The following is a 25,830-nucleotide window of genomic DNA, read 5'->3' on the forward strand; positions in this document are numbered from 1 at the left end:
AGGTAAAAATTCGGTAAATGTTACCGAATCGGAGTGAGTCGGTACTTACCGAATCGGTATTTACCGATTCGGTAATGAGGCATACCTTCCCATTGATGGGAAGGTATGCCTCATTACCGAATCGGTAAATACCGATTCGGTAATGGGGGAGCACAAGCAAGGGTGGCAGGGTGTCACATTGACACCCTGTTGCACCCCTGATTCGGCCATGTGTGCACATGTGGCACACATACATGCCCTAAGGGCATGTATGTCTGCCACATTGCACACTTCTAAGCGCTATCACATGCTTTCACACATCCATACTTTATTTACCACCAACTATTAGTTGGTGGTAAATACCGACTCCAAACAACACCCACACACTCCCCCTACATCTCATTTCTGTATTCGGAATTTACCGAATCGGTAAAATTACCGATTTGGTAATTTTACCGATTCGGTAAATTACCGAATACAGAAATGAGCCCCCTACATGTCACAAGCCTAAATACCGGTCGGTAACGGTATAATTACCGAAAATCGGCCGTTACCGACCGGTATTCGGCTACGTACATGAGGCCCTTAGTTACATAACAGAAACTCACACATAAAAATTAGGTGACATCATAGCAATATGAAGTTAATGGCTTAGTGCAGGGTAGCAGCAATATTGCGCTAGCATAGACATGGAGCTGCAGGAAAAATAGCTCACCTGAAAAAACGTGAAAAAAAATCTCATAACCCTTGCAGAGGATTTCAGCAAAGCTCGTTTTTCTAAAATGAGGCAAAATGCTTCGGACAACACTCGCACATTGATTATAAAGCTTAGTTACGGCCAACAATATGGGGCATATTTCTCATACTTTCACGCAGTGCAATGCAGCAATTTACCTTGCTGTGCTACACTGCATGGAAGGGCAGGAATGCACTGTATTTAACATCATATGGTGCATTCCTGTCCTGAAGGGGCACCTTCAGGCACAAACAATGCAAATAACTAGGAGAAATATATTTATTTCCCTTGGGGAGGCATTGCATTTTGACGCATTCTCAAGTCAACCATTAATGGCAAATCTGGGAATGTGCCAAAATCCATGGGTGGATGCGTGGGAACACCCACACTGCACCCATGAAAAGCCTCCCTGGGGCAGAGTAACACAATGCAGCGATTTGCACTCCCTTGCGTTACTCTGGATTTATCAAGCCATGCAGGACCATGCAAGGTAGCCTTGCATGGCTTGATAAATCTGACTTTAGTGTTGCATCGCCCATGCGCCCCCCTGGGTGGCGAAGGGCAATGCAACAATATGATAAATATGGGCCTATGCATTTGGGGAAGATTTGTTTGTGGTCACATAGCTTCCAATGTGGGAGCATGAGGAAAATCCAAAAATAGTTTGGAAAAGATGAAAGTATTCTATGTTGTGCTTGCCAAATAAAACCATATGCTGGCAACATGATTGACTTCCTCTATTGCCACATTTTATTATATGATTTCTGTAGGACCATAGAAGAGTAGTACGGCAGTGGAAATACAAGAGTGTTACCTGTAATACGGGTCTGTTACCTTCATACCGCAAGCTTCAAACTGAAGATAGACATTAGCCATGGTAGTACCCCTGTTGGTATCTCTTCCTTACCAGTTGAGGACAATATTTATTATACATTTTTATGTGACTTCCACAACTCTAAGCAGTGCTTCATAAACGAAAGTGTTAGAAACAGCATTTACTGATCAACTTTCTTGAGAAAAAAAGAACTATGTGCTAAAGGATGTGCTAAAGTTGACACAAATGCAGCTCCAAAATCCTTGGCATTCCAAAGCACTAAGGGGCATATCATCAAGCCCCAGAGAAAAAATTATCGCCGTTTTAGCGTCTATATTCGGACGGAAAGCGATGATAATTTTATCCGCTTATCAGCAAGGTCACGCTATCGCGTGAATCCTTGCATTATCACCCTTTCCCCCAACGCCCATCTTTGCAGCTCTAATGAGATGCAAAGTGGGCATTCCTGCCCTGACATAACTGGAGAAATGTTGCTAAGCGACATTTCTCCAATTATCAATGGGCACACTAACCTGCAGAGCGACAAGCAAAGTAGCGATAACCTCTGTTATCGCTACTTTCCTTATGCCTGCTTCAAGACTGACTTAGCCATGATATCCTATGTAAGGTGGATATCATGGCTAAGTATGCCTTGCCCTATCAGCAAGCTTACGCCAAACCTTGTGCGATTATCACTGTATTTCCAGCGATAATCGCACAATTGGCAGCTTGCGCTCTGAATTTTATCGCTTTGGAGATAAGCGTTGCTGATAGCACGCTATCTCCGCGATAAAATTCAGAGTTGGCTGGCGATAATTATCCTCGCGCTAAGAGCGCTGAGCGATAATTATCGCATGGCCTTGATGATATGCCCCTAAGCCCCTTGACTGTAACACATTTCGGTATGTTCATTACATTTCCTGTCTACACCTCTGAGTTGTCAGTAGTGTGCTTGCTTCAGACTTATTAAGGATAAGTGCACGTTTTCACTTCTTCCTTTTGTGATAGGTTGCTTTTTAGGATCTGTATATGAAAGGTTTCTCTGCTGTACATGTAATGTAGAGGAAAGAGAGCAAGAAATGCCAGTTGTACTCGAGTACTCAATTTTCCTTCTTTGAGATGCTACATACACAGCTTCTTTTGCTCTTTTAGAAAATTGAAAGAACCAACAAACACAAATAAAGTAGCAACAAACAGATGTGAAGATATGCAAACTGTGTCTTAGTTAAATAACAACATGAAATTTGAAAGCGTATTATAGGAAACAGATTTTCTCAACGACTCGCCTTCTGCGTATGAATATGCCACCTTGCCAAAGAGTGTTAATTTGTAGTCTGCCTTAACATAGATGTGAGTTACCTTACATTTCAGGGCTATAAAAGATTTTGCACACACTAAGACAATCAACATACATTAATCTAATTTTGTATAAGTGCATGCAATCAAATAGTTTCCTACAAGAGAAACCCATATTTCATACAGCTTACATCTACAAGTGAAAGCAGGAGTTAAAAAATTCAGTTGAACTTGTTAGGAAAGGTGTTCAGGTGTGCTGACCTACTGCAAAGGTATGATGTAACTCACATTAAAAAGCAACTTTCAATTGTGAAGTGATTTTGAACTGAAATTAGTGAATCTGTCATGCACTGATATCAAACTGCATATTGGTCTGCTCTATAAACCCATCAAAATATATGTTACGGTGATATTTGACTATATCTTCTAAGAAGTTCACAAATGTTTTAAGGACATGCCTTTCTTGTGGAAAAAATATACTTCCCCATGCTGTGGGAATAACATTGTTTCAGTTCAGTGGCTGCAAGCACATAGCACTTAGCGCAATGCAAAGCTGGTCTCTCACTAATCTAGCCATCATCTAAAATAACATATACTATAATGTATATTAATATGTGAAGAGAGGCAAAGCGATATAAAGACCCTGAATTCCTGGTACAAGCTTTAAAATGTAACAATAGGAATTGATGTATTTAGGTTATTTGCAAAAAAAGATCAGATCATTTTATATTGTATCACAGTGCAGTGCACCATCTTTCTTTAATTGCAGATACGAATCATACGGGAATAGTGAAGTCTTCTGGGATTCAAAACAGACCCAAATTGTTTTTAGTAATGTTTATAAAACCACTAACAATTTTCAGACACAAAAAGTTTAAATTTGATTACCTTTTGTAAGTAATTTTTTTTAATAAACAGAGAAAAGCCTAATTTGAATGAAAAATGTTTGGATAAATGCAGGCTTATTCAGCTTTCCCTTCGAAATGTCTGTCCTTTCTGCTGCTAGCATGTTTCAAGTGGGCAGTGTGTGTTTAAATGCAAAGTGTGTTTAAGATTGCAGTACCACCTCCTGCCTACAGGGGCAGAGCTGAGCAAAAAAATAAACACACTTGAAACACAGGTCCCCACAAGACATTTTTTAAAAAGTTGTAAAAATTGATACAGATGTTCCTGAAGTCATTTTATATAATTTAGAAGACATTGCCTTGTGGGGACCTGGGTTCAGGTCCCCACAGTGCAAACAAGTCCCCACAACGTGAGTGTGTTATCACACCCAAGTCCCCACAAGGATAGTAACACAAACCTACACACACACACAACCACAATCACACACAGCCACAACCACATGCACACACACACCCACAACCACACACACACAACCACAAGCACACACAGCCACACACACAACCACACACACACACAGACACAACCACACACAACCACACACACCCAACTACACACACACACACACACAAACACAACCACACACATACAATAACACAAACACACACACACACTAACACAAACACACAATCACATACACAGCCACACCTACACATACAACAACACACAATCACAACCACACACACAACCACAACACACAACCACACACATAACCACACACACAACCACACACACAACCACACACACACAACCACACACACATACAATAACACAAATTCACATCTACACACAACCACAACTACACACACAACCACAACAACACACAACCACACACAACCACAACACACACAACCACACCCACACACAACCACACACAACCACAAGCACACACAACCAAACACACAACCACACACAACCACACACACACACAATAACAGAAACACACATCCACACACACAACCACACACAACCACTACACATACAACCACAACAATACACAAACACACACAACCACACCCACACACACAACCATACACACATCCACACACACACACACAACCACACACAACCACAACCCCACACAACCACATACACAACCACACACACACAACCAAACACACACAACCACACACACAAACACACCACACACACACAACCACACACACAATAACACAATAACACAAACACACAACCACACACAACCACAACTACACACACAACCACAACACACAACCACAACCGCACACACACTTAACCACAAGCACACACAACCCCACACACAATCACACACACACAACCACAATCACACACAACCACACACAACCACACACACACACAACCACACACCCCCACACACACACACACAAACACACAACCACACACAACCACAACTACACACACAACCACAACACACAACCACAGACACAACCACAACCACACACAATCACACACACACAACCACACACACAACCACACACACTACCACAATCACAACCACACACACACACACATACACACACTCCCACACACACACAACCACACACACACACACAACCTCAAACACACACAACCACAACCACACACACACAACCACACACACACACAACCACACACACAACCACAACCACAACCACACACACACAACCACACACACAACCATGCACACACACAAACACACACAAACACACAACCACACACAACCACACACACTACCACAATCACTACCACACACACTCAAACACACACAACCACACACACAACCACAAACACACACAACCACAACCACACACACAACCACCACACACACAACCACACACACATACAACCACACACACACACAACCACAACCACACACACACCCACAGCCACACACACACAACCACAAGCACACAGAACCACACACACATACAACCACACACACACAACCACACACACAACCATAACCACACACACCCACAACCACACACACAACCACAAGCACACAACCATGCACACACACAAACACACAACCACACACAACCACACACACACACAACCACACGCAACCACAACCACACACACACCCACAAGCACACACACACACAACCACAAGCACACACAGCTACACGCACAACCCCACACAACCACACACACAACCACACACACACACAAACACACAAACACACACACAATAACACACAACCACACACACAACCACACACACACCCACACACACACACACTCAACTACACACACACCGCACACAACCACACACACACAACCACACACACCCACACCCACACACAAGCACACACAACCATGCACACAACCACACACAACCACACACACACAACCACACACACACAAAATCACACGCACACAGACACACAACCACACACACACAACCACAATAACACAAACACACAACCACACATAACCACAACTACACACACTACATCAACAACACACAACCACAACCACACACAACCACAACACACAACCACACACACACAGAACCACACACACACAACCACACACACACACACACAGCCACACACACACAACCACACACACACACGATAACACAAATGCACATCCACAAACTCAACCACACACAACTACACACACAACCACAACAACACACAAACACCCACAACCACAACAATCACACACACACACACAACCACATACACACAAACACAACCACACATGCACACAACCACACATGCACACAACCACACACACGCAAAGAACCACACACACACACAACAACGCACGCACACAACCACACACACACGACCACACATGCACACAACCACACACACACACACACACACACAACCACACATGCAAAGAACCACACCACACAACACATGCACACAACCACACACACACAACCACAAACAGTTTTTGGGACTGTCAGCATAAATACACTGTCACCAAACACTATGAACACCTCAGGAAAGTTTGGGAAGTCACCCCCAACTTTGAAACCACTTGCTGTTGCAGAGTGTGTGCTGTACACATGGCAATACCTTGACACAGCGGACTGTTGCAAGGAATGCTTTGAGCCTCGGAGGCTGACAGACCTCAGTCTGTGCATTAGTTCACCCCGTCTTGGCACTGCATGAAAACAGGGTGCCCACTGTCCAGCATGAATTGAGACATTGTGATCGGGGCTGGAGATGCTATTTAGCAATCTGCTTACAACATTGTGTTTCATTTATGGAATTAACCATAAAGGAGCACTAGCAACGCTGATAAAATGGATTTTATTTTGAGTAGTGACTAAAACTTTTAAAAAGCCTGCAGTACTGAAACAAGCATTTGCAATGCAATAGGTCGCACATTTGCAAAAGTTTAAGCTATTGGCATTGTTCATGACAATGCCTTTTTTATCTATTTTATAAAACAAACACATAAATAAATGCCATTATCATTTACAATGCCAATAGCTAGTGTTGCATTATTATTAGCAATGCCAACTGCTCACACTTTTATAATGCGAGACCTATTGCATTGCAAATACTTGTTATCTATGTAGGCTGCATGCAGCAGCCTACATAGAGAAAATGGCCTGGCTGAGGTGCTCTCCGCTGCGCCTCACCAATCACAACGCTGCCATTGCAGCGTTGTGATTGGCTTAGGGACGAGGAAGGAGGCTGCCTACCGGCTGCTTCCTGTTCCTGTAGGAAAAGAGCAGAAACATGGGGGACCTGGCTGCGCCATCGCCACACCAGCCAGGAGCGGATGGCGGCGCCGGCAGTAAGTTAGGTTTTATGCAATGCGCAAAAGTTTACTTCTGCAGAAATATTGAGTTCGGCTAGACGCTGTTAAGGCCTAACAAATATACTGTGCATTTAGGGATTCATACGGTGAGTGGGTGTTCATTGCATCAATGCATGCAAATTACGTGTCAATCGGACTGCATTCTGTGTGCAGCAGTGCCCTCATGTAAAATCAAAGTTTGTGTGTGTGCACTGCGTAGGTGCGCATATACAGTAAGCGAGCCGGAGCAGCGTGTGCATATCCTGCCTGACGGACAGCCTCGGGAGAGGCTGTGGGAAACCTGAGAGATTGGCCGCCCTACCTGAAGGGTGCCCGGACCTCGGTTTTCACGCGCTCACATGACATCAGCAACAGCTGCCTGGGCCATTAGACCTGGACATCAGCCGGACTCAGTGCAGCCACCACGGGCCTGGGACGGGCCTGAACTTTTAACGCTGTTTCCACTGAAATCTCCAATGGAGTTGTAAAGGTAAGCGTACTCGTTATAGCCGGGGATCTGTAGTGCTCTGAAGACTTCTGACAAGGCGCTTTCATTGGAATGGAATACTTTACATTCAACTCAACCTCGCTGTTCAAACTGTTCTGATAATGTTGCCTGTATTTCTGAATTTGTGCAGTTAAAAAGCTGTGCTGTTGGTCTATATAGAGTGTGGTAAATGTTGGTGGGTGGTGGTTCTGTATCAAAATCAACCGTCTGCTACAGTATGCCAGTGGCAGCAGAAAAACAGTGAAGTTGATAGTCTGCGCAGATAAATAACATGGCTGTCATTGAACTACGTGAGTTATGGGGTAGGGGGTGCACTCACCGGTTAATCATATTTTTTTTTTTAGAAAATCTATCGGTGCTGCAGCAAGCAAGAGCTGTCACCAGTTGCTGAGAAGAATGCTGAATAGATCACAAGTGTGGAGGCTTGTGTTTGCTGCGCACTGTTCACAGGTGTGTAACCACCACTATTTTAGACGTGAATCTGCACATTTTTCATTTATTAACTTATTGAAAATCTTTTACTGTCCATAGTTACATAATATCACATACAATTGTATCTAATGACAACAAACTAAATAGTTTGTAAAGAGTGACAGTACTCATGTACTCCAACAGAGACAATAAATTTGCAAATTTACAGATTTATACATTCATAAATACTGAAGCCCCAGCATCACAGAAGATTATTTTGATGAACGCGACTACATAAACTTCAGATACTCGACATAATGGGTGCTACATAGACAAACGTGCATGTTAAACCTCCACGAGACTTCATCCCGTTGGGACCATCGGTTTACACAATACATAAACTACCTATTGAAGAATTTCCCCTGAGGAAGGAACTAGTGTGCTCCGAAATGCATTGGGCTTCAGTATTTATGAATGTATGAATCTGTAAATTTGCAAATGTATTGTCTCTGTTGGAGTACATGAGTACTGTCACTCTTTACAAACTATTGAGTTTGTTGTCATTAGATACAATTGTATGTGATATTATGTAACTATGGACAGTAAAAGATTTTCAATAAGGTAATAAATGAAAAATGTGCAGATTCACATCTAAAATAGTGGTGGTTACACACCTGTGAACAGTGCGCAGCAAACACAAGCCTCAACACTTGTGATCTATTCAGCATTTGTAATTGGACTACAGCAGATGCTACTGCATGCAGATTTATGCACTGTAAACCACACAGGCCCCCACTACCGGTGTAAGGAAATGACGGACAGCGTGCGGGGGAAAAGAGGTCTCTTCAGGGATGGAGGACTGAGGTGCGGTCGTATGTAGGGGGAGAGCAGGTGAGGGAAGAAAGGCTGGAGATGGGAACCAAAACATGACGTGGGAATGTGTGCAGATGGAAGGGAGAAAGCCCACTGGGGAGGAAAATAGTTCTGAAAAGTGAGGGGAAGCAAGTGCACGGGGACTGGGGGGTAATTGTTAAACAATGTAAGTGTGAAGCAGAATGGGTGGTGTGTTAGTTTGGTAAAGAGGAGGCAAGAAGCCATATTGTGAGGATTGTAGTGGGAGTAGGGATGATGGAGGGAGGACGTTGTCAGGAGGATACAGATGAGGAAAATGAAGTGAGTGAATAATGGAGTTGCAGAGTGAGATATGGGAAACTGTGTGGGTGAGTGAGGAGTTGTGAGAAGTTAATGAGTGTGAGGCCTGCTTGGGAACTGAAGGAAGAGGACATTGTGGTGATCGTGCGTCAGTCGAAGGGAGGGTCGGTGTGATTGGAGGCTGTGTTCGTGAGAGGGCTCTAGAGCTGGATGAAGGGAGGCATGCATACCAACATAAGATCAGAAAAGTTGGAGATTTTATCCCGCATAAATCGGGTCTGTTGACACGTATGGAGAGATTGTGTGAGCTGGAGGCCGGGTTAGTGAGAGGATGGTGGAGCTTGGGGAGGGTGAAGGCCAGGTTCATAAGAGGACTGTAGAGCTGGGGGGGAGTTGGAGGCCGGGTTTGTGAGAAGGCTGCAGGACCTGGGAGAAGGGAGAGAGATTGCATTGGGAGTCAGCTGAGGGAGTGAGTTGGGGGAGGGGAGGGGAGGGGAGTGGTGCTGGCACTGAGAAAGAGCAAACTTGTTAAATGGCAGACGCAGATTCCAGCGTGCTCCTTGTGCAGACTGGAGCCAACAACACGACTCTAAATTCAGAGGCTTGGCCTCGTCTTCACTGCCTCCGAAGGAGCTAAATATAAACTGCTGCCTATTCAAGTGTCCGGAACCAGGTTCACTTGTTCTCCACACTCACTGTTTGGAAAAGATTTATCCTAAAGGGAGTGCGGGTTAGGCTCACTGTCAGAGCGATATGAAGCGCCATGCCCAAAGTCCGAGGGATAAGCTCCGTCAGACTCTGATTCGGAAGGATGGGCGGCACGACCCTCGCCGCCAGAGGGACAGGCATTGCGGTGTTCATGGGCGAGGGCTGGGCCCACTGAGGTCGCTGTTGGAAGGATACACGTCCTAAGCACCTGAGCCTGGAAGACAGGATTTTTAAAGTTACTTTAAAGTTTTGTTTTCAGAAGTATAGGCATTGCCAAGCTTAGTCTCAGAATGATCAGCATCTCCGGCCTGTCAGCTGAGAGCCACGGATAGGCTCATTGAGAGGACGCCCCTGCATTGTACCACATACAACACAAAGTGCAAGGCACCTGACAGGGGAGGGGTATAACAGCCCTTGGGTAGAAGGTACCATTGTATTGCATTATATTGTAATTATATAGCGCCGTGTAAGTAAAGCTTTGCTTTAACACAAAAAGGTTGTGTGTTGTGTGGGCATTCCCAAAGTAGATACATAAGAAAACTAAGATAGAGGGAGATAAAGGGATTTGCCCAGGGTTACACAATGTGATGGAAAGGGAGCCAGGATTAGAACTTATTTCTTCCAGTTATACTATCTACAACTGCCACAGGCTGACACTTAGCGACTTGACGATATACTCGGGAGAATCTAGGTTTAATTGAAACCTCACTAGTGATATTCAGTTTAATCCTGAGCAAGTGCGTGTGTCTGCACTTTGTAGTTGGGTATTGACGAGTATCTCAAACAGAAATGCAGTGCAGTTACGTGATTTCAGAATATAGCAATCATCGGGGATTGATGTCAAAACTAACTGGTAACCAAAGTGCAATACAAAAGCTCCGCAGCATGATTTAACACTTTATGGCATTTAGAAAATAAATGGAAAATGCACCGTTTGTCCACTCTTTTTTCAATATTTTCTCGGGGGGAGAGCCCCGTAGGTTGTTTGGGCTCGCTCGCCAAAGTGCAGTATGACAATAATTTTACCGCTCTCCACTTTCAAATGTCATAAGCCGCCACTGGTCACACACAATAGGTACTCTCTTCACAGACATCCAAAATGTAAAGGGTGCAGTGCAGCATAAGATGTTTCTCTGTTGTAGTTGGTTGAGGTGCAGAAGTATCTTGCTTTAAGCTGTCTATAGCTCAAAGATTTCTTTTCTGTGTAACATTTAAAGGTTTAGTATAAATTTAAGGATTTACGCCTGGACTCACACGACCAAAGATAAACACATGAGAAAAGCTGGCCCATATTGCCAGCTAGTAAGTTTTTTTGCAGTAATATGTAATGCAAACTTGACCCTCGCATTAGAGTACTTAACAAGAAAACCAGAATTTAAACAATTTCTAAGGCACATGGAGCATGAATGACTTGCCCATAATCACAGAATGTCGAACTAAAGCCAGAATTCAAACTTGGTTACCCAGTTCCAAATCTAGCAGCTCTACCCGCTATACCACATCTCTTCTTCCAAAGGCAAACGTAAATAAATAGAAAAGAATATTATAAAAGCCAAAATTCTAGTCAGTTTCTTCATACACGATGGTGACATGCAATCGGGCAGATATATTTTTACCCTGAAAATTTGAGCATCCTTGGATCGGTAGGTCTGTACTTTTAATAAGAATAATGAAACTACAAAGTGCAGCATGCATTTATTAGCCAAAACAGCAAGATTTAGAAAAACAAATAAAAATCAATTCTCGGAAGTCTTGAGTTCCTCTCATCCACCAGTAATGATTATGACCATATTCAAGTCCATTCATTTTTTACCTACTACGCCACTCTACACAGAGACCAGTCATATGCAAATCAGACGTGGTCTTGCTCCAGTAGGTTCAGTCCAGCCCGAATCACCAGGCCACCTCTAACAGAGAAAACAAGCAGACCTGGTTTGATTCCTATTAAGGATGTGCAGCTTAGGTTCTATGGCACAGTGAGCATGGGACACACATACGGGTCAGCGGAGGGAATCTGTGCGTTTCAGTGGAATCCATAAGTCTGAGGGCTGGGTCTTTGAGAACAGGCAGGTGGTGCTTAAAAACCAGCGTGGCTAGCTGAAGGCCTTCTGGGGCCTTAAGGGGTGGATCAAGGATCTTGAAGGACCAGTTGCTGGTGGTGAATGCAGGATGAGGGCCTCTGAGGCCTGTTAGAGGCTTTTAAGGACTTACTGAGGGCTCTTAGGGCTGACAGGGAATATCTAATGTGTGCATAGCTGTCTGAGGGCCCGTTGAAGGTGTCTGTATGCCAGCTCTAATGTGCAGCTGAGGGTTCATGAGTACTAGTGAGGAGTTTCAGGAGGGAATGTGAAAAGTGGGAAGGAAAGAGCAGCAGTATTGTGGAGAAGTCTTACAGTCCATAGTGTCATATTTCATGGGAGCACTATGTCTTCAAAACAAATGAAAGTTCAGCTTTATGAAGAGAACTATTACCATATACATGTCTTCTCACATACTTAAATGTGTAACTTTATATTTAAAGATTTGTAATTCTATTGTGTGTTTGGTGGTTGCAAATGCAGTGATTGAAAGATAGTTGCAAGTACCTCTTCACGAGGCATCTTCTAAGAAGTACTGTTAATACTAGTACAGTGTAGGAGCTCTTTAAGAAATGTTCATAATGTAAAATCTAAAACATTAAAACATGCAGCTGTACTGCAATGCAATGTTCTCTGTTCCCTTTTTTCTCTTCCCTAACAGCTGTTTTCTCTCTCTTTCTCTCTCAATCACTTTCTCTCTCTCTCGCTCTCTCAATACAGGGGTCATGTGAAGCACTTGAGGAAAAGTTTGATTCCTTGGCTGCTAGGACTCAGTTTCTAGAGGATACTGTATCAGAGCTGAAGGGCACAGCGGGTAAAAAAACAAGGCATAGATACATGCACTGAGGCACAGTGAACAGGAATATCAGGAGACGTTAGAGTCACTGGCGAATAACTCAAGAAGAGATGACCTATGAATCGTGAATGTTCCCGAAGGGGTGGAAGGGGAAGATCGAAAGGCATATGTGGTTACTTTGATGAAGGCAGGACCCCAAATAGAAGATAGTGAGGAGGACATTGCTAAGGATATTCACAGAATCTATAGAGATCCATGTAGGAGAAACCCCAATAGACATAAACCCCGAAAGATCTTGCTGAAGTTCCTCACACACTCTTTGAAAGAAAGGATTCTGGCAAAAGCGCTGAAGTTAAAAACGTCGAGAGCAAATGGTTTTTTATTCGAGATCAGACCGGATATTTCTTAAGCTACCCTGAATAGGCAAAGGGAACTGGGGAAGCAAATAAAGAAGTTAAAAAATCTAGGGGCTACTGCCCAGCTAAGATTTCCAGATTCTCTTTGTGTTATGCATAACAACAAAATGCATAATTTAAAGGGACATAGGGAAGCAGACCAGCTCTTGGAAGCCATTAAGATTGGTAATCCACTATAAGATTAAGGTACCAGGCCAAAATAGCAGTTCTGCGAGCCAAACCTAAAGACTTCGGTTTGTTTATTAATTTTTCTAATGCTTTTTGTTTTAGGCTCTTCCTTTTCTTATTTTGTTTTTGGTGGATATATATAAAGACATCCCAGGATCACTCTAAAAGGGTGTCCATGTGGAAGCAGGGGAGGGCTTTCCAAGGGAGGGAGTGACTGAGGGTTATGGGGTGGTGAACACAGCGTGTGGAGCATTTGGTAAAAAATAAGAAAAAAAATCCTATAAATCCTCAGCTAGCGTAAGACTGAGATGAATGAGGAAAAACATTAAAAAAAATTGTAGAACAATTTATATTATTTAAAAAACGGTGCTATTCACTAAAAAAACAAAGATTACAGGGAGGTCATAGTTGGGAAATAGCATAAAAAATTGAAATTTACAATAAAAAACAAAGGATACAGAGATGTTATAGTAAGGAAATAGAATTAAAAAAACCTTCAAAATTTATTGAAAAAACCAAAGGTTACAGGGACGTTATCGTTAGGGTCAGATGTTTCACACACAAAACCATAGAAATTCAGCAGTTATAGATACCTAAGCTAACTATATCGTATGCCTACATAATGCACTGCTTATAACCCCACATATTGCATCACTCATGACCCCTCCCGGGTCAATGTTGACCCCAGGGACCCCATCCCCCGGGGCCCGGCCAATCATTAGAGTGAGAGGTGGGCACACAACCCCCCTTCCCAGACTGATTTTGGCCCTGGGGTCCAGCCAACAAAGGGTGGATGCCATATTGCCCATCCAGGACAACCACCATGTTCTTCTGGGGGCATTGGGGGTAGCCCCAAGGACCCTTTAGCCACCGCTGGCTCCCCGCCTCCAGTGGCTGTGGGGCCACATAGCCCACCTCTCATTTCTCTGCACTGGGGATGGGGTCCCTAGGGATGAAATCAGCCCGAGAGGGGGTCCCATGCCCGTTCCCATTGTATTTTTTAAAACCGGTCCCCAGGGGATTAAGAGCCAGGGCCAAAATCAGCCCAGAAGGGAACCCACCCTCCTAATTTTATTTTTAAAACCGGGCACCAGGGGATGGGGTCCCCAGATCCAATATTGACCCAGGGAGGTGGGCAGTGTGGCCACCCTCCCCTTTCTATCATTGGCCAGGCCCCAGGGGATGGGGTCCCAGGGGTCACAATCTGCCTAGACTGGGCCACATGTGCCCGCCCCCGGGACCAGGTACACCCGGGGGCATAAAAAACAAGTATGGAAAATTGTGCTTATTTTCAATTTTTTAGGTTACCATGGATTCAATGATTCTCTGTATATTAGCTGTAAAATTAACAAAAAGAAAACATTTTTGGACACAGACGGAGTCCCTGTGGGACCCCAACACCAGGCCTAGGGGTCAGAGTATTCCTACCCTGCCCCATTATGTATTGTTTCCATTTTTTCTTAGGACTCGGCCGAGTCCCAAGATGGCTGGTTGAAGTGTTGGCAGCCAATCAGATCTCACCATGAGATCTGTCAGATCCACAAAGAATCACCAAATTTGAAAATGTTGTGAAGATTCATCAAAGTTATCCGTTAAGTAGGTTTTGAGATATTAAAGAAAAACAAATTTGAATATCTAGGGACACAAATCCTCAGCTGATCCATCGCGACACTTTGCAAATCCATTCGCCAGCAGCACTGCCGTCATTGTCTGGCAGCAACCTGAGTAGAAAGTTGCAGCCACCATTTTAGACATCAGGAAATGTTCCTCGGCAGCAAAAATAAATATGAAATGTAGGGGAAGGGTGCAGGGTAGTGGTACCCTGACTCCCTTGGTGCAATATAGGGATCAGTGAGGGACCCATGATGGGCAACAAAATTCCCAGAACTGATTTGCAAATTCATCATGTTGCTCAGTGTGCCCCCCATGTAACTTTGCTGCAGAGTCACAAATCCTGCTGAATTTTGTTTTAGAAAGTAGACACTCATACACTCACTCAGGCACTCATGTATCCACTCAGACACTGACACCCACTGACAGACCCACTCAGTTTTTCACACAACCACTCACAGACTCACTGAGACACTCTCAGGCCCACTCACAGCCCTACTCTGACACTCATGCACCAACTAACAGACTGTTCTGCTCGATTTTCCCGGCCTTCTTGTGAGGAAAAGATGATTAAATGTGACTTCAGTCTCTTACCATTCAAGTCTAAGGGTTAGAGTAGTGAATGGAGCCTATTTACTAGGCACTTCGACATGATTCTGTGCTCTTCCCCATAGATCAGGGCTCGCACACATAGCCTAGGGGATAGATTCGTTAGTATTAGGGATAACCTGTCCTGTAGTGAGGGTATTTCATGGAGCTGTGCTGAATTCAGGCCTGGTAGGCCTCAAACGGGAGAGACTCCATCTTTCTTTCTGCTCCGGCAGCTTGGGATGCTTCTAGGTCAAATGTAATGTTTTAGTTATGAGGTGTTATTCGCTTGGAGAGAACCGGTTCAGGCCGGCCCTTATCGAAGGATTGTATTTTTCTTCATGCCGAAGACACTACATCAGGCCGGCCGGCTGGGAACGTGTCCTTGGTACGGGGAGGTACAAGAATTTGGTGGGCGGCAGGTTACAGGCCGGAATTTTCCATGAGAAAACGCACCTCTATATTAGTGAAAGTCTGAGGCAGTTACATGTTCAGTCCGTAGGCGGCATCTAGCCGTTAGCAGTAAAGCTACTACTTATTCCAGGGAAGACAGACGCCATCTTGAAGGCGGAGAAGAACCGAGAGACAGATGCTTTCCTAGCAGAATAGCCAGAGAGGAGAGAGTAGCCGATAAGGAAGAGGTCCCAGTGACTCGGAGAAGGGTGATTCCAGGTGAGCCGAGGCACAGACGAGAAGGGAACCTAGATGACCACTGAATGCAGGCTACATACTACTAAGGTGATGTCGACCCTTTCTTATTAGAGTGTACAACTTAATCTTTCACTTTTCTTTGCAGGTTATGTGTTATATCGTAATGTTATGTGATTGTGTATGTAATGAGTAATAAAGTATCCAGTTTGTAGTGAACCAACATGTGCTGCGTGTTCTTGTATAAGAGGGTAGCCTATTCTTCTAGTCAGCTGCGGCTACATGAACAGATGTTAACCCTGATCAGGTAAGTGGTAACTGAATAAGGGAAAGAGGAGCCCCTCGAACCTGAGAACAGGCTATGCTCGAACTGGCAATCCTTGTGTGATCTGATGAATAGTGAGACTGATTCCCTTTTTGTATGTTATGGTGATCATAGGATGAACTGTCGTATGAGACTGCCGTCTAGGTAGAGAGGTCTGGATTCGTATAGGATCGCGAGGCCGCCACTTGTGATACTGTCGTATGGGCAGAGAGGTCTGGATTCGTAGGGGATCGCGAGGCCGCCGATTGTGCTGAGACTGCCGTCTGGGTAGAGAGGTCTGGGTTCGTATGGGACCGCGAGGCCGCCACTTGTGATACTGTCGTATGGGCAGAGAGGTCTGGATCCGTATGGGATCGCGAGACCGCCGATTGTGCTGAGACTGCCGTCTGGGTAGAGAGGTCTGGGTTCGTATGGGACCGCGAGGCCGCCACTTGTGATACTGTCGTATGGGCAGAGAGGTCTGGATCCGTATGGGATCGCGAGGCCGCCGATTGTGCTGAGACTGCCGTCTGGGTAGAGAGGTCTGGATTCGTATGGAATCGCGAGGCCGCCACTTGTGATACTGTCGTATGGGCAGAGAGGTCTGGATTCGTAGGGGATCGCGAGGCCGCCACTTGTGATACTGTCGTATGGGCAGAGAGGTCTGGATCCGTATGGGATCGCGAGGCCGCCGATTATAAGAGGTCTTGGTATGCATAGTAGGAATCCCCTGTCCTTAGGTGGTAGATATATGTGGTTGCAGGATTGTAAATAGGTTCTAGGGAGGGGGTAACGTTCTGGCTGGGTTAGTGAGGCTCTGATGAGCGGGTTCTATCTGATCCGAAAACCCAAGCAGAACATTTGGCGTCACAAACCGTTTACGAAACCTGTGTGCGTTGTGGTTGTATCGTGTTTGCTTTCGGCGCGTGCGTGGTTTTGTTTGTATATTATTTCTATACAATTGTGAGTGTAGTTTTTTTTTCTTTTCCTTTTTCTTCTTTCTTCTTTCTCTTTTTCTCTTTTTCTTTCTTTTCCGAGATGTTTTCTAGAAAATCGAAATCTACTTTTAAGTTGCCCGTTGATATTCCCGGCTGGGATTCAACGCCTTATGAAGCCTTAGCCCGTGAGTGGGCTGATTCTACTGGTTTGAGTGAGAATTGGAATTCTTTTTTGGAGCTGGCGGAGCCGGCTAATGTGATTACTTGTTTACAGAAGGCGCCGGTATCTAAGGGTGATGAGCTTCCCGTTTTGGGGCGCAGAGGTTGGATTGTTCTGTCTGCGTACAGGATTCTGCATGAGAGGTTGTTGAAGTTACAGAACTTGCATAAGGATTTGGAAGCGAACTTTGTTGAGATTCAGAATGCTCATACTTTGTTGCGGTGTCAAAATAAGTTGCTTGCTGATAAACTTGAGACGTACCAAACTATTGCCGAGAGGGCGGCTGTGCGAATTGCTCGTTATAAATACAAGAATCGTCGTGGTCGGGTTTCGACGCGAAAGGTGCGTCTGGTCGTGGCGAAAGCCGGACTGGATTGGAATCCTGATGAATGGGATGGTAATATCTGGAACTCGAGTGATTCTCCTTCCTCGGGTGAGGAGTCTGCCAGGCGCGAGTCCTCTCGCTCCGGCCGTGATTGTAAGTCTGCTTCTTGCGCCTCTGATGGTGCACCCCGTGATTGCGCTCGTCCTTCGAGCGGGGTCGATGCTTCTTCCACTGATTGTTCCTCTACGTGTACTGGTCGAGCTCCTTGTGATGCTCGTCCCGCGGTCTCGGTGCATCCAGTTTTTCGGCGGAAGGTGCAGCAGGCTCCCGGTGCTCCGAATGGTATTGCTTTAGACTCTTTGGAGGATTTTACTCAACAAGAAATTAGTGATATTTTGCAGCGATTTCGGCAGCGAGCTGGTGAGACCTTACTCACATGGATGGTGCGCCTTTATGAACTGGGCGCTGCTGGCATTATGTTGGATGCTGGCGATTGTTTGAAGTTTTGTTCCTTGAGTTCGGATTCTACTGTACAGGATCATTTTCGTAACTTTAATGCTGGTGGTCAAATTTCTTTGCTTCAATTGGCGACTGAGGGTTGTGATCAAAAATATCCTACTGAGTCTGACTGGCCTGTGAATGACAAACCGTGGTATACTTTGCGCGATGCTGCACAACGTCTCAAAGAGGAGGTGATGAAAACGGCAATTTTTCTGAATACTGCTGACAGGTTGCTTGATGGTTTCTTGACATCTTCTGTGCGGAATCGTATTATTCGTTCTTCCCCTGTTGCTTATAAGCAGGTCATGATGACTTTATTGATTAAACAGACTGGTAACATGTTATCTGTGGTGCTGGAATCGGTACGCCAACTCGGTGAGTTGGGTGAGTGGTTTAAACCTGAACGGCAGTCCCGGCCTGACACTCGTACTCCTGGTGACAATAAACTTACTAGACGTGATATGTTTTTTGGTCTTATGGCTGATGGTGTGCGGAAGGAGGACATTGATGGTGAGACTACTTCTCGTTTGTGGGAAATGTTTCGCAAACGTGGCTTGGATCGAAAGGAGGGTGCCCGGCGTGTTCGGACAACTGAGTGTGATCGTGGTTTTTCTGACGGTAGCGGTGATGACGACCGCCGTGGGCGCTCTGATCGTCGTGATGATCGACGTTATGTACGTGATTTGTCCCCCCGTCGTGTGAGAGACAGGGAGAGAGAGGGGGAAAGAGAGAGGGGGAGAGATGATTATGTTAACAGCAGACGTAGAGATGATAGGGATCAATCCCCTGAGTTGAGAAGGAGAGAGGATCGACACATATTGGCCGATCGAAACCCGCAGTACAATGCAGAGAACAGTAATCCATTTCGTAATGGAGATGGATATGAACAGGAGGTATCGATACCTGGGAAACGTGAGAGTCTTTATCCTGATTTATCCTGGTTCACAGAACACAGTAAAAAGGACTAGGAAATAGGTCAAGCTCCAGTACACAGATGGGCTCACAGAGATAATAGACCGTATGTAGATATTGATATTTATTGGAGACATCGTAATATCCAAAGGGCCCGAGCATTGGTAGATACAGGAGCGGAGGCCACTCTTATTCATGGAAAATCAAAGAAGTTTAAAGGTCAGCCTTTTACAATTACCGGATTAGGTGGAAAGGAAACTCCCGCAGTTCAAACCTTACTTGAAATGAGAATAGGTAGAATTCCTAGAAAAGAATACTCTGTATTAGTGGTGCCACTCTTAGAATTCATAATTGGAATTGATATTTTGAAAGGAATGACTTTGCACTTAGATGATGGATGTTACCAATTTGGAACTAAACATTATATATCGTCCAGGCCTGTACGGGTTGGTCGTTTAAGAATGCCCCCCATAAAAGTTCCCCAGGCGACAAAAGTGGTTCGTCAGAAGCAGTATCGTATTCCAGGTGGTCATGAAGAGATTAGTACCACTATTCAGGAGTTGGTGGATGCAGGAGTTATAACCCCAGTTACTTCTGCTTGGAATAATCCTATTTGGCCTGTACGTAAGAGTGATAATTCTTGGCGCATGACTGTTGATTATCGAGAATTGAATAGACACACACCCTCTTTGACTGTTGCAGTACCGGATGTTATTACCCTAATTGGAAGAATCCAAAAACATCCAGGTACATGGTATGCGTCCATTGATATTGCTAATGCTTTCTTTTCGATTCCGATTGCCCCTGAGTGTCAGGAACAATTCAGTTTTACGTGGAACGGGCGTCAGATGACGTTTAGAAGTCTTCCCCAGGGCTATGTGCATAGTCCTACGATATGTCACCGGCTGGTGGCAGAGCATTTGGCTGAGGTGCCGGTTCATCCGCAAATTCAGATATGTCACTATATTGATGATATTTTGATCCAAGGCGAAACACAAGAGGAAGTTCAGACCCAATTGGATAGAGTCATTGAGTGCTTGCGTGAGAAAGGTTGGGAAATCAACCCGGATAAATTACAAGGTCCGTCCCAGGCTGTGAAATTTTTGGGCATTAATTGGCATGAGGGGCACCGAGAAGTGATCCCTCAGGTTAAACAGAAAATTCTTGATTTTGCAGTTCCGAGGAATAGGAAAGAAGCCCAAAGCTTCATTGGCTTGTTTGGTTTTTGGCGCCAGCATATTCCTCATTTAAGTCAAATATTGGCCCCTTTGTACCAGGTCACTCGTAAAAAGAATGCATTTGAATGGGGTAAACCACAGCAAGATGCGTTCAGTTTGGCAAAAGAAGCAATTCAGCATGCTCTGGATTTATGGCCTGTATGTGATGGTGATGTGGATTTGAATGTGTCTGTACAAGGCCTTTATGCGAATTGGAGTTTGTGGCAGAAACAAGGCAAGAGTAGAGTACCGTTAGGTTTCTGGACCAAAAAGTTACCTGATGCTGGTGAGCGTTATACACCTTTTGAGAAACAGTTACTTGCATGTTATTGGGCTCTGGTGGATACCGAGCAATTGACTTTGGGACATGATATAGTTTTGCGACCTGAAATTCCTATCATGCAGTGGGTTATGAGTTCGACGAAAACTCACCGAATTGGACACGCTCAAGAGGCGAGTGTGATTAAATGGAAATGGTATATACAAGACAGGGCACGTGTGGGACAAAAAGGAGTTGCATCTTTGCATGAGCAGGTGGCGCGGGCGCCATCGACTGAGACTGAGAGTGAATGTTCCGTACCTTTAGTACAGGAGTCTCCTGTTAAGTGGGGTAAACCTTTTGATGATTTGTCCGCAGAGGACAGAAACCATGTCTGGTTTACGGATGGTTCAGCAAGGTTCATAGGGACGAAACGGCATTGGAAGGCAGTGTCCTATAATCCGATCACACAAAAATTGCTGAGTACAACTGGTGAGGGTAAGAGCAGTCAATTTGCTGAACTCTATGCTGTTTATCAAGTTCTGAAACAAGAGTTACCTGGCACATGTCATATTTTTACCGATTCTTGGTCTACTGCCAATGGACTGGCAGTTTGGTTACCGACTTGGCATTCCCATAGTTGGAAAATCCATTCAAAAGAACTGTGGGGAAAAGAATTATGGCAGGAGATTTGGGAAATGCTCCCACAGAGTACTGTTACAATCTTCCATGTGGATGCTCATACCCCGATAGACTCTCTTGACAAATTCTTTCATAATATTGCAGATGAGAAATCTAAAATTGCTGAGGCAGTGGTGGACACGCAAGATTCTGATATTGCGGGATTGGCGAAATGGGCCCACCAGAAAGCAGGACACTTTGGAGAGAAAGCCACTAGCAGGTGGGCTGCTGATCGAGGAATTTATATTCCCCTAGATTTAATTAAAAATGTTATTCTACATTGTCCCATTTGTCAGCATATCAGGCAGCGCAAAGTGCCCCAAATTGTTAAAGGTCATTTACATCGCGGGAAATTACCCGCTCAAATTTGGCAGATTGATTACATTGGTCCACTTCCTATGAGTAGGAATTGTCAATATGTTTGCACTATTGTTGATACATACAGTGGCCTGTTGGTGGCCCTTCCCTGTAAGCAAGCTACCCAATTGAATACTATTAAAACAGTGGAATTGATTATGATGTATTATGGTGTGCCATTCCAAATTCAATCTGATAATGCATCCCATTTTCGTGGAAGATTGGTACAGGAATTCTGTGTGGAAAACAATATTGAATGGGTGTTTCATATACCATATTATCCACAGGCCTCGGGTCTTGTGGAGAGGTTGAATGGCCTGCTGAAAGACCAATTGCGCAAATTAACAGATGACAAGTATAAGAATTGGCGAGACTTTTTGCCTCAAGCGTTATTGATTTTAAATAACCGTCCTTTTCTAAATGCTGAATCCCCACTTATGCGTTTGTTTCCTCCGAATGTTGATGCTAAGCCCAATGAAATCAGAGAGACTGTGATGTACTGGGAGATTACTCCCGGAGCTTTGGCTCCATGTAGAGCGACCCCAGGGTCGGCAGGTTTAGACTTGCATGCCATGGATGACACCGTTATAAAAAGTAAGGATCGAGCCATCATTGAAACTGGTGTTGGTGTTCATATACCAACTGGAAATTTCGGATTAATCGCCCCTAGATCGGGGCTGGCTGTAAAAGGCATTCAGGTGCTTGGAGGAATCATTGATAGTGATTATCAGGGAGAGATTAAGGTGCTCCTGCTGAATAGCAGTGAGGTTGACTTACTGATACATCAAACTGACCGAGTGGCTCAATTGCTAATAATGCCTGTCTTCAGTGGTGAGATGACAAAAGGCACTGCCCCAACGTTGCTAACTGTACGAGGCCAGAAAGGTTTTGGCTCCACAGATACTCCTGGGGCCAGAGTTTGGGTGCAGTCGCCTAAGAATCCCCCTGAACAAGCAGAAGTGATTGCAACCGGTCAAGACAACACCATTTTAGTTATGAGACCAGGGAAAGATAGCTGGGAAGCAGTCCCGGCTGACAAATGTTACTTACGAGAATGAATAATGCCTGTATTTGATTCTCTTTCAGATCATTCTTTGGACTGTTGCTGCAGGATGTGTCGGCGTTGGACTCCTTTTGGGCTGGTACGACGAGAGAGGAGGGATCCCATCAACCCGGGCTGAGTTGAGAACCCGAGTGTCGCGTTCCTTCGCTGCGTGGGATTCGTCGTCGAACTTTTGGATTACATTGGCCAAGCAAGTGACTAAAGCCCCTCATTTCTGCTTGACACCGATGAGATCGGTGACGGACATTCTGGCAACTTGTTTAGTTGCTGTCCCTGCTTCATTGGAGACTTTGACTCATATTTTTAATATATCAAATGCTCGCCCCAATGTTCTTCTGGGCGATTTCGCTGCCCATGAGTATTGCCCCTTGTGTACTGTACTGTCAGACCCGATACCGCCCATCCAGTCCCAAATAGTTACCTATAATATCACACAGGGTGATTTATGTTTTTTCCTTACTTGTGATCCTAGGGTGATTTCTGAATGTATGCGTTTAAGATTGAAAGGTGCCACTTCATTCACCGCTCATGAACGAACTTTGTGCCTTCAAAGGACACCGAAAACATGTACTTCTGTTCAGAATAACATGACTTGCAAGAGTATGGTAGTTACCCCCAGTCACTATCGCACGATGTTACTGCCTGCCGGATGGCTTTTCTCATGTGGTAATACTTCCTGGCCATATATACCCGCAAATATTTCTGGAGGCCCTTGTGCCATTACTAGACTGAGCTTGCTCATGTTTTCATCACATCCGAATGCCAACTCTCGTGTGATTCGAGATACAGTGAGGTTACAGGAGGATTGTGACTCATCTTTGCATTTATATTCCAAGTCTGAATACCTTAGCCTGGCTATTTCAATTGTTGGTGTTCCTGCTTTGGCAGTTTATAATGCCAAATCTATTGGGAAAATGGCCTGCTGGATGGTAAAATCCATCAATCATACTTCTACAGTCCTGTCTGACATGCTATTAGACGCCCAGGGTGAACGTAGGGCTGTCTTGCAAAATCGAGCGGCCATTGATTATCTTTTGCTTAAACATGGACACGATTGTTCTGATTTTGAGGGTCTTTGTTGTTTTAACTTGTCTGATCATACAAAATCCATTCAAGCTCACATTGATAAATTACATGACTTGACAGAAGAAGTTAGAAAACACATTGACCAGGGCTGGTTTGACTGGCTCTTTAATTGGTTACCTGATTTACATATGTTACGTCAAATATTAGGAGGTATTCTGATTACTATCGGCATTTTGATTTCTATCTGTTGCTTTATTCAGTGTATTCCTTCACTACTTCAATTCTGCACACCTGGTACTAGACATAGATCAGTTAGTCTTGTTTCATATTATTCTTCCACAGATATTAGTTCCGGTTAATGAATGTATAATAGACTGAAGTCAAGGGTGAAATGTTCTGCTCGATTTTCCCGGCCTTCTTGTGAGGAAAAGATGATTAAATGTGACTTCAGTCTCTTACCATTCAAGTCTAAGGGTTAGAGTAGCGAATGGAGCCTATTTACTAGGCACTTCGACATGATTCTGTGCTCTTCTCCATAGATCAGGGCTCGCACACATAGCCTAGGGGATAGATTCGTTAGTATTAGGGATAACCTGTCCTGTAGTGAGGGTATTTCATGGAGCTGTGCTGAATTCAGGCCTGGTAGGCTTCAAACGGGAGAGACTCCATCTTTCTTTCTGCTCCGGCAGCTTGGGATGCTTCTAGGTCAAATGTAATGTTTTAGTTATGAGGTGTTATTCGCTTGGAGAGAACCGGTTCAGGCCGGCCCTTATCGAAGGATTGTATTTTTCTTCATGCCGAAGACACTACATCAGGCCGGCCGGCTGGGAACGTGTCCTTGGTACGGGGAGGTACAAGAATTTGGTGGGCGGCAGGTTACAGGCCGGAATTTTCCATGAGAAAACGCACCTCTATATTAGGGAAAGTCTGAGGCAGTTACATGTTCAGTCCGTAGGCGGCATCTAGCCGTTAGCAGTAAAGCTACTACTTATTCCAGGGAAGACAGACGCCATCTTGAAGGCGGAGAAGAACCGAGAGACAGATGCTTTCCTAGCAGAATAGCCAGAGAGGAGAGAGTAGCCGATAAGGAAGAGGTCCCAGTGACTCGGAGAAGGGTGATTCCAGGCGAGCCGAGGCACAGACGAGAAGGGAACCTAGATGACCACTGAGTGCAGGCTACATACTACTAAGGTGATGTCGACCCTTTCTTATTAGAGTGTACAACTTAATCTTTCACTTTTCTTTGCAGGTTATGTGTTATATCGTAATGTTATGTGATTGTGTATGTAATGAGTAATAAAGTATCCAGTTTGTAGTGAACCAACATGTGCTGCGTGTTCTTGTATAAGAGGGTAGCCTATTCTTCTAGTCAGCTGCGGCTACATGAACAGATGTTAACCCTGATCAGGTAAGTGGTAACTGAATAAGGGAAAGAGGAGCCCCTCGAACCTGAGAACAGGCTATGCTC

This window comes from Triturus cristatus, chromosome 11, assembly GCF_964204655.1.
Source record: "Triturus cristatus chromosome 11, aTriCri1.1, whole genome shotgun sequence".
NCBI classification, from domain to species: Eukaryota; Metazoa; Chordata; class Amphibia; order Caudata; family Salamandridae; genus Triturus; species Triturus cristatus.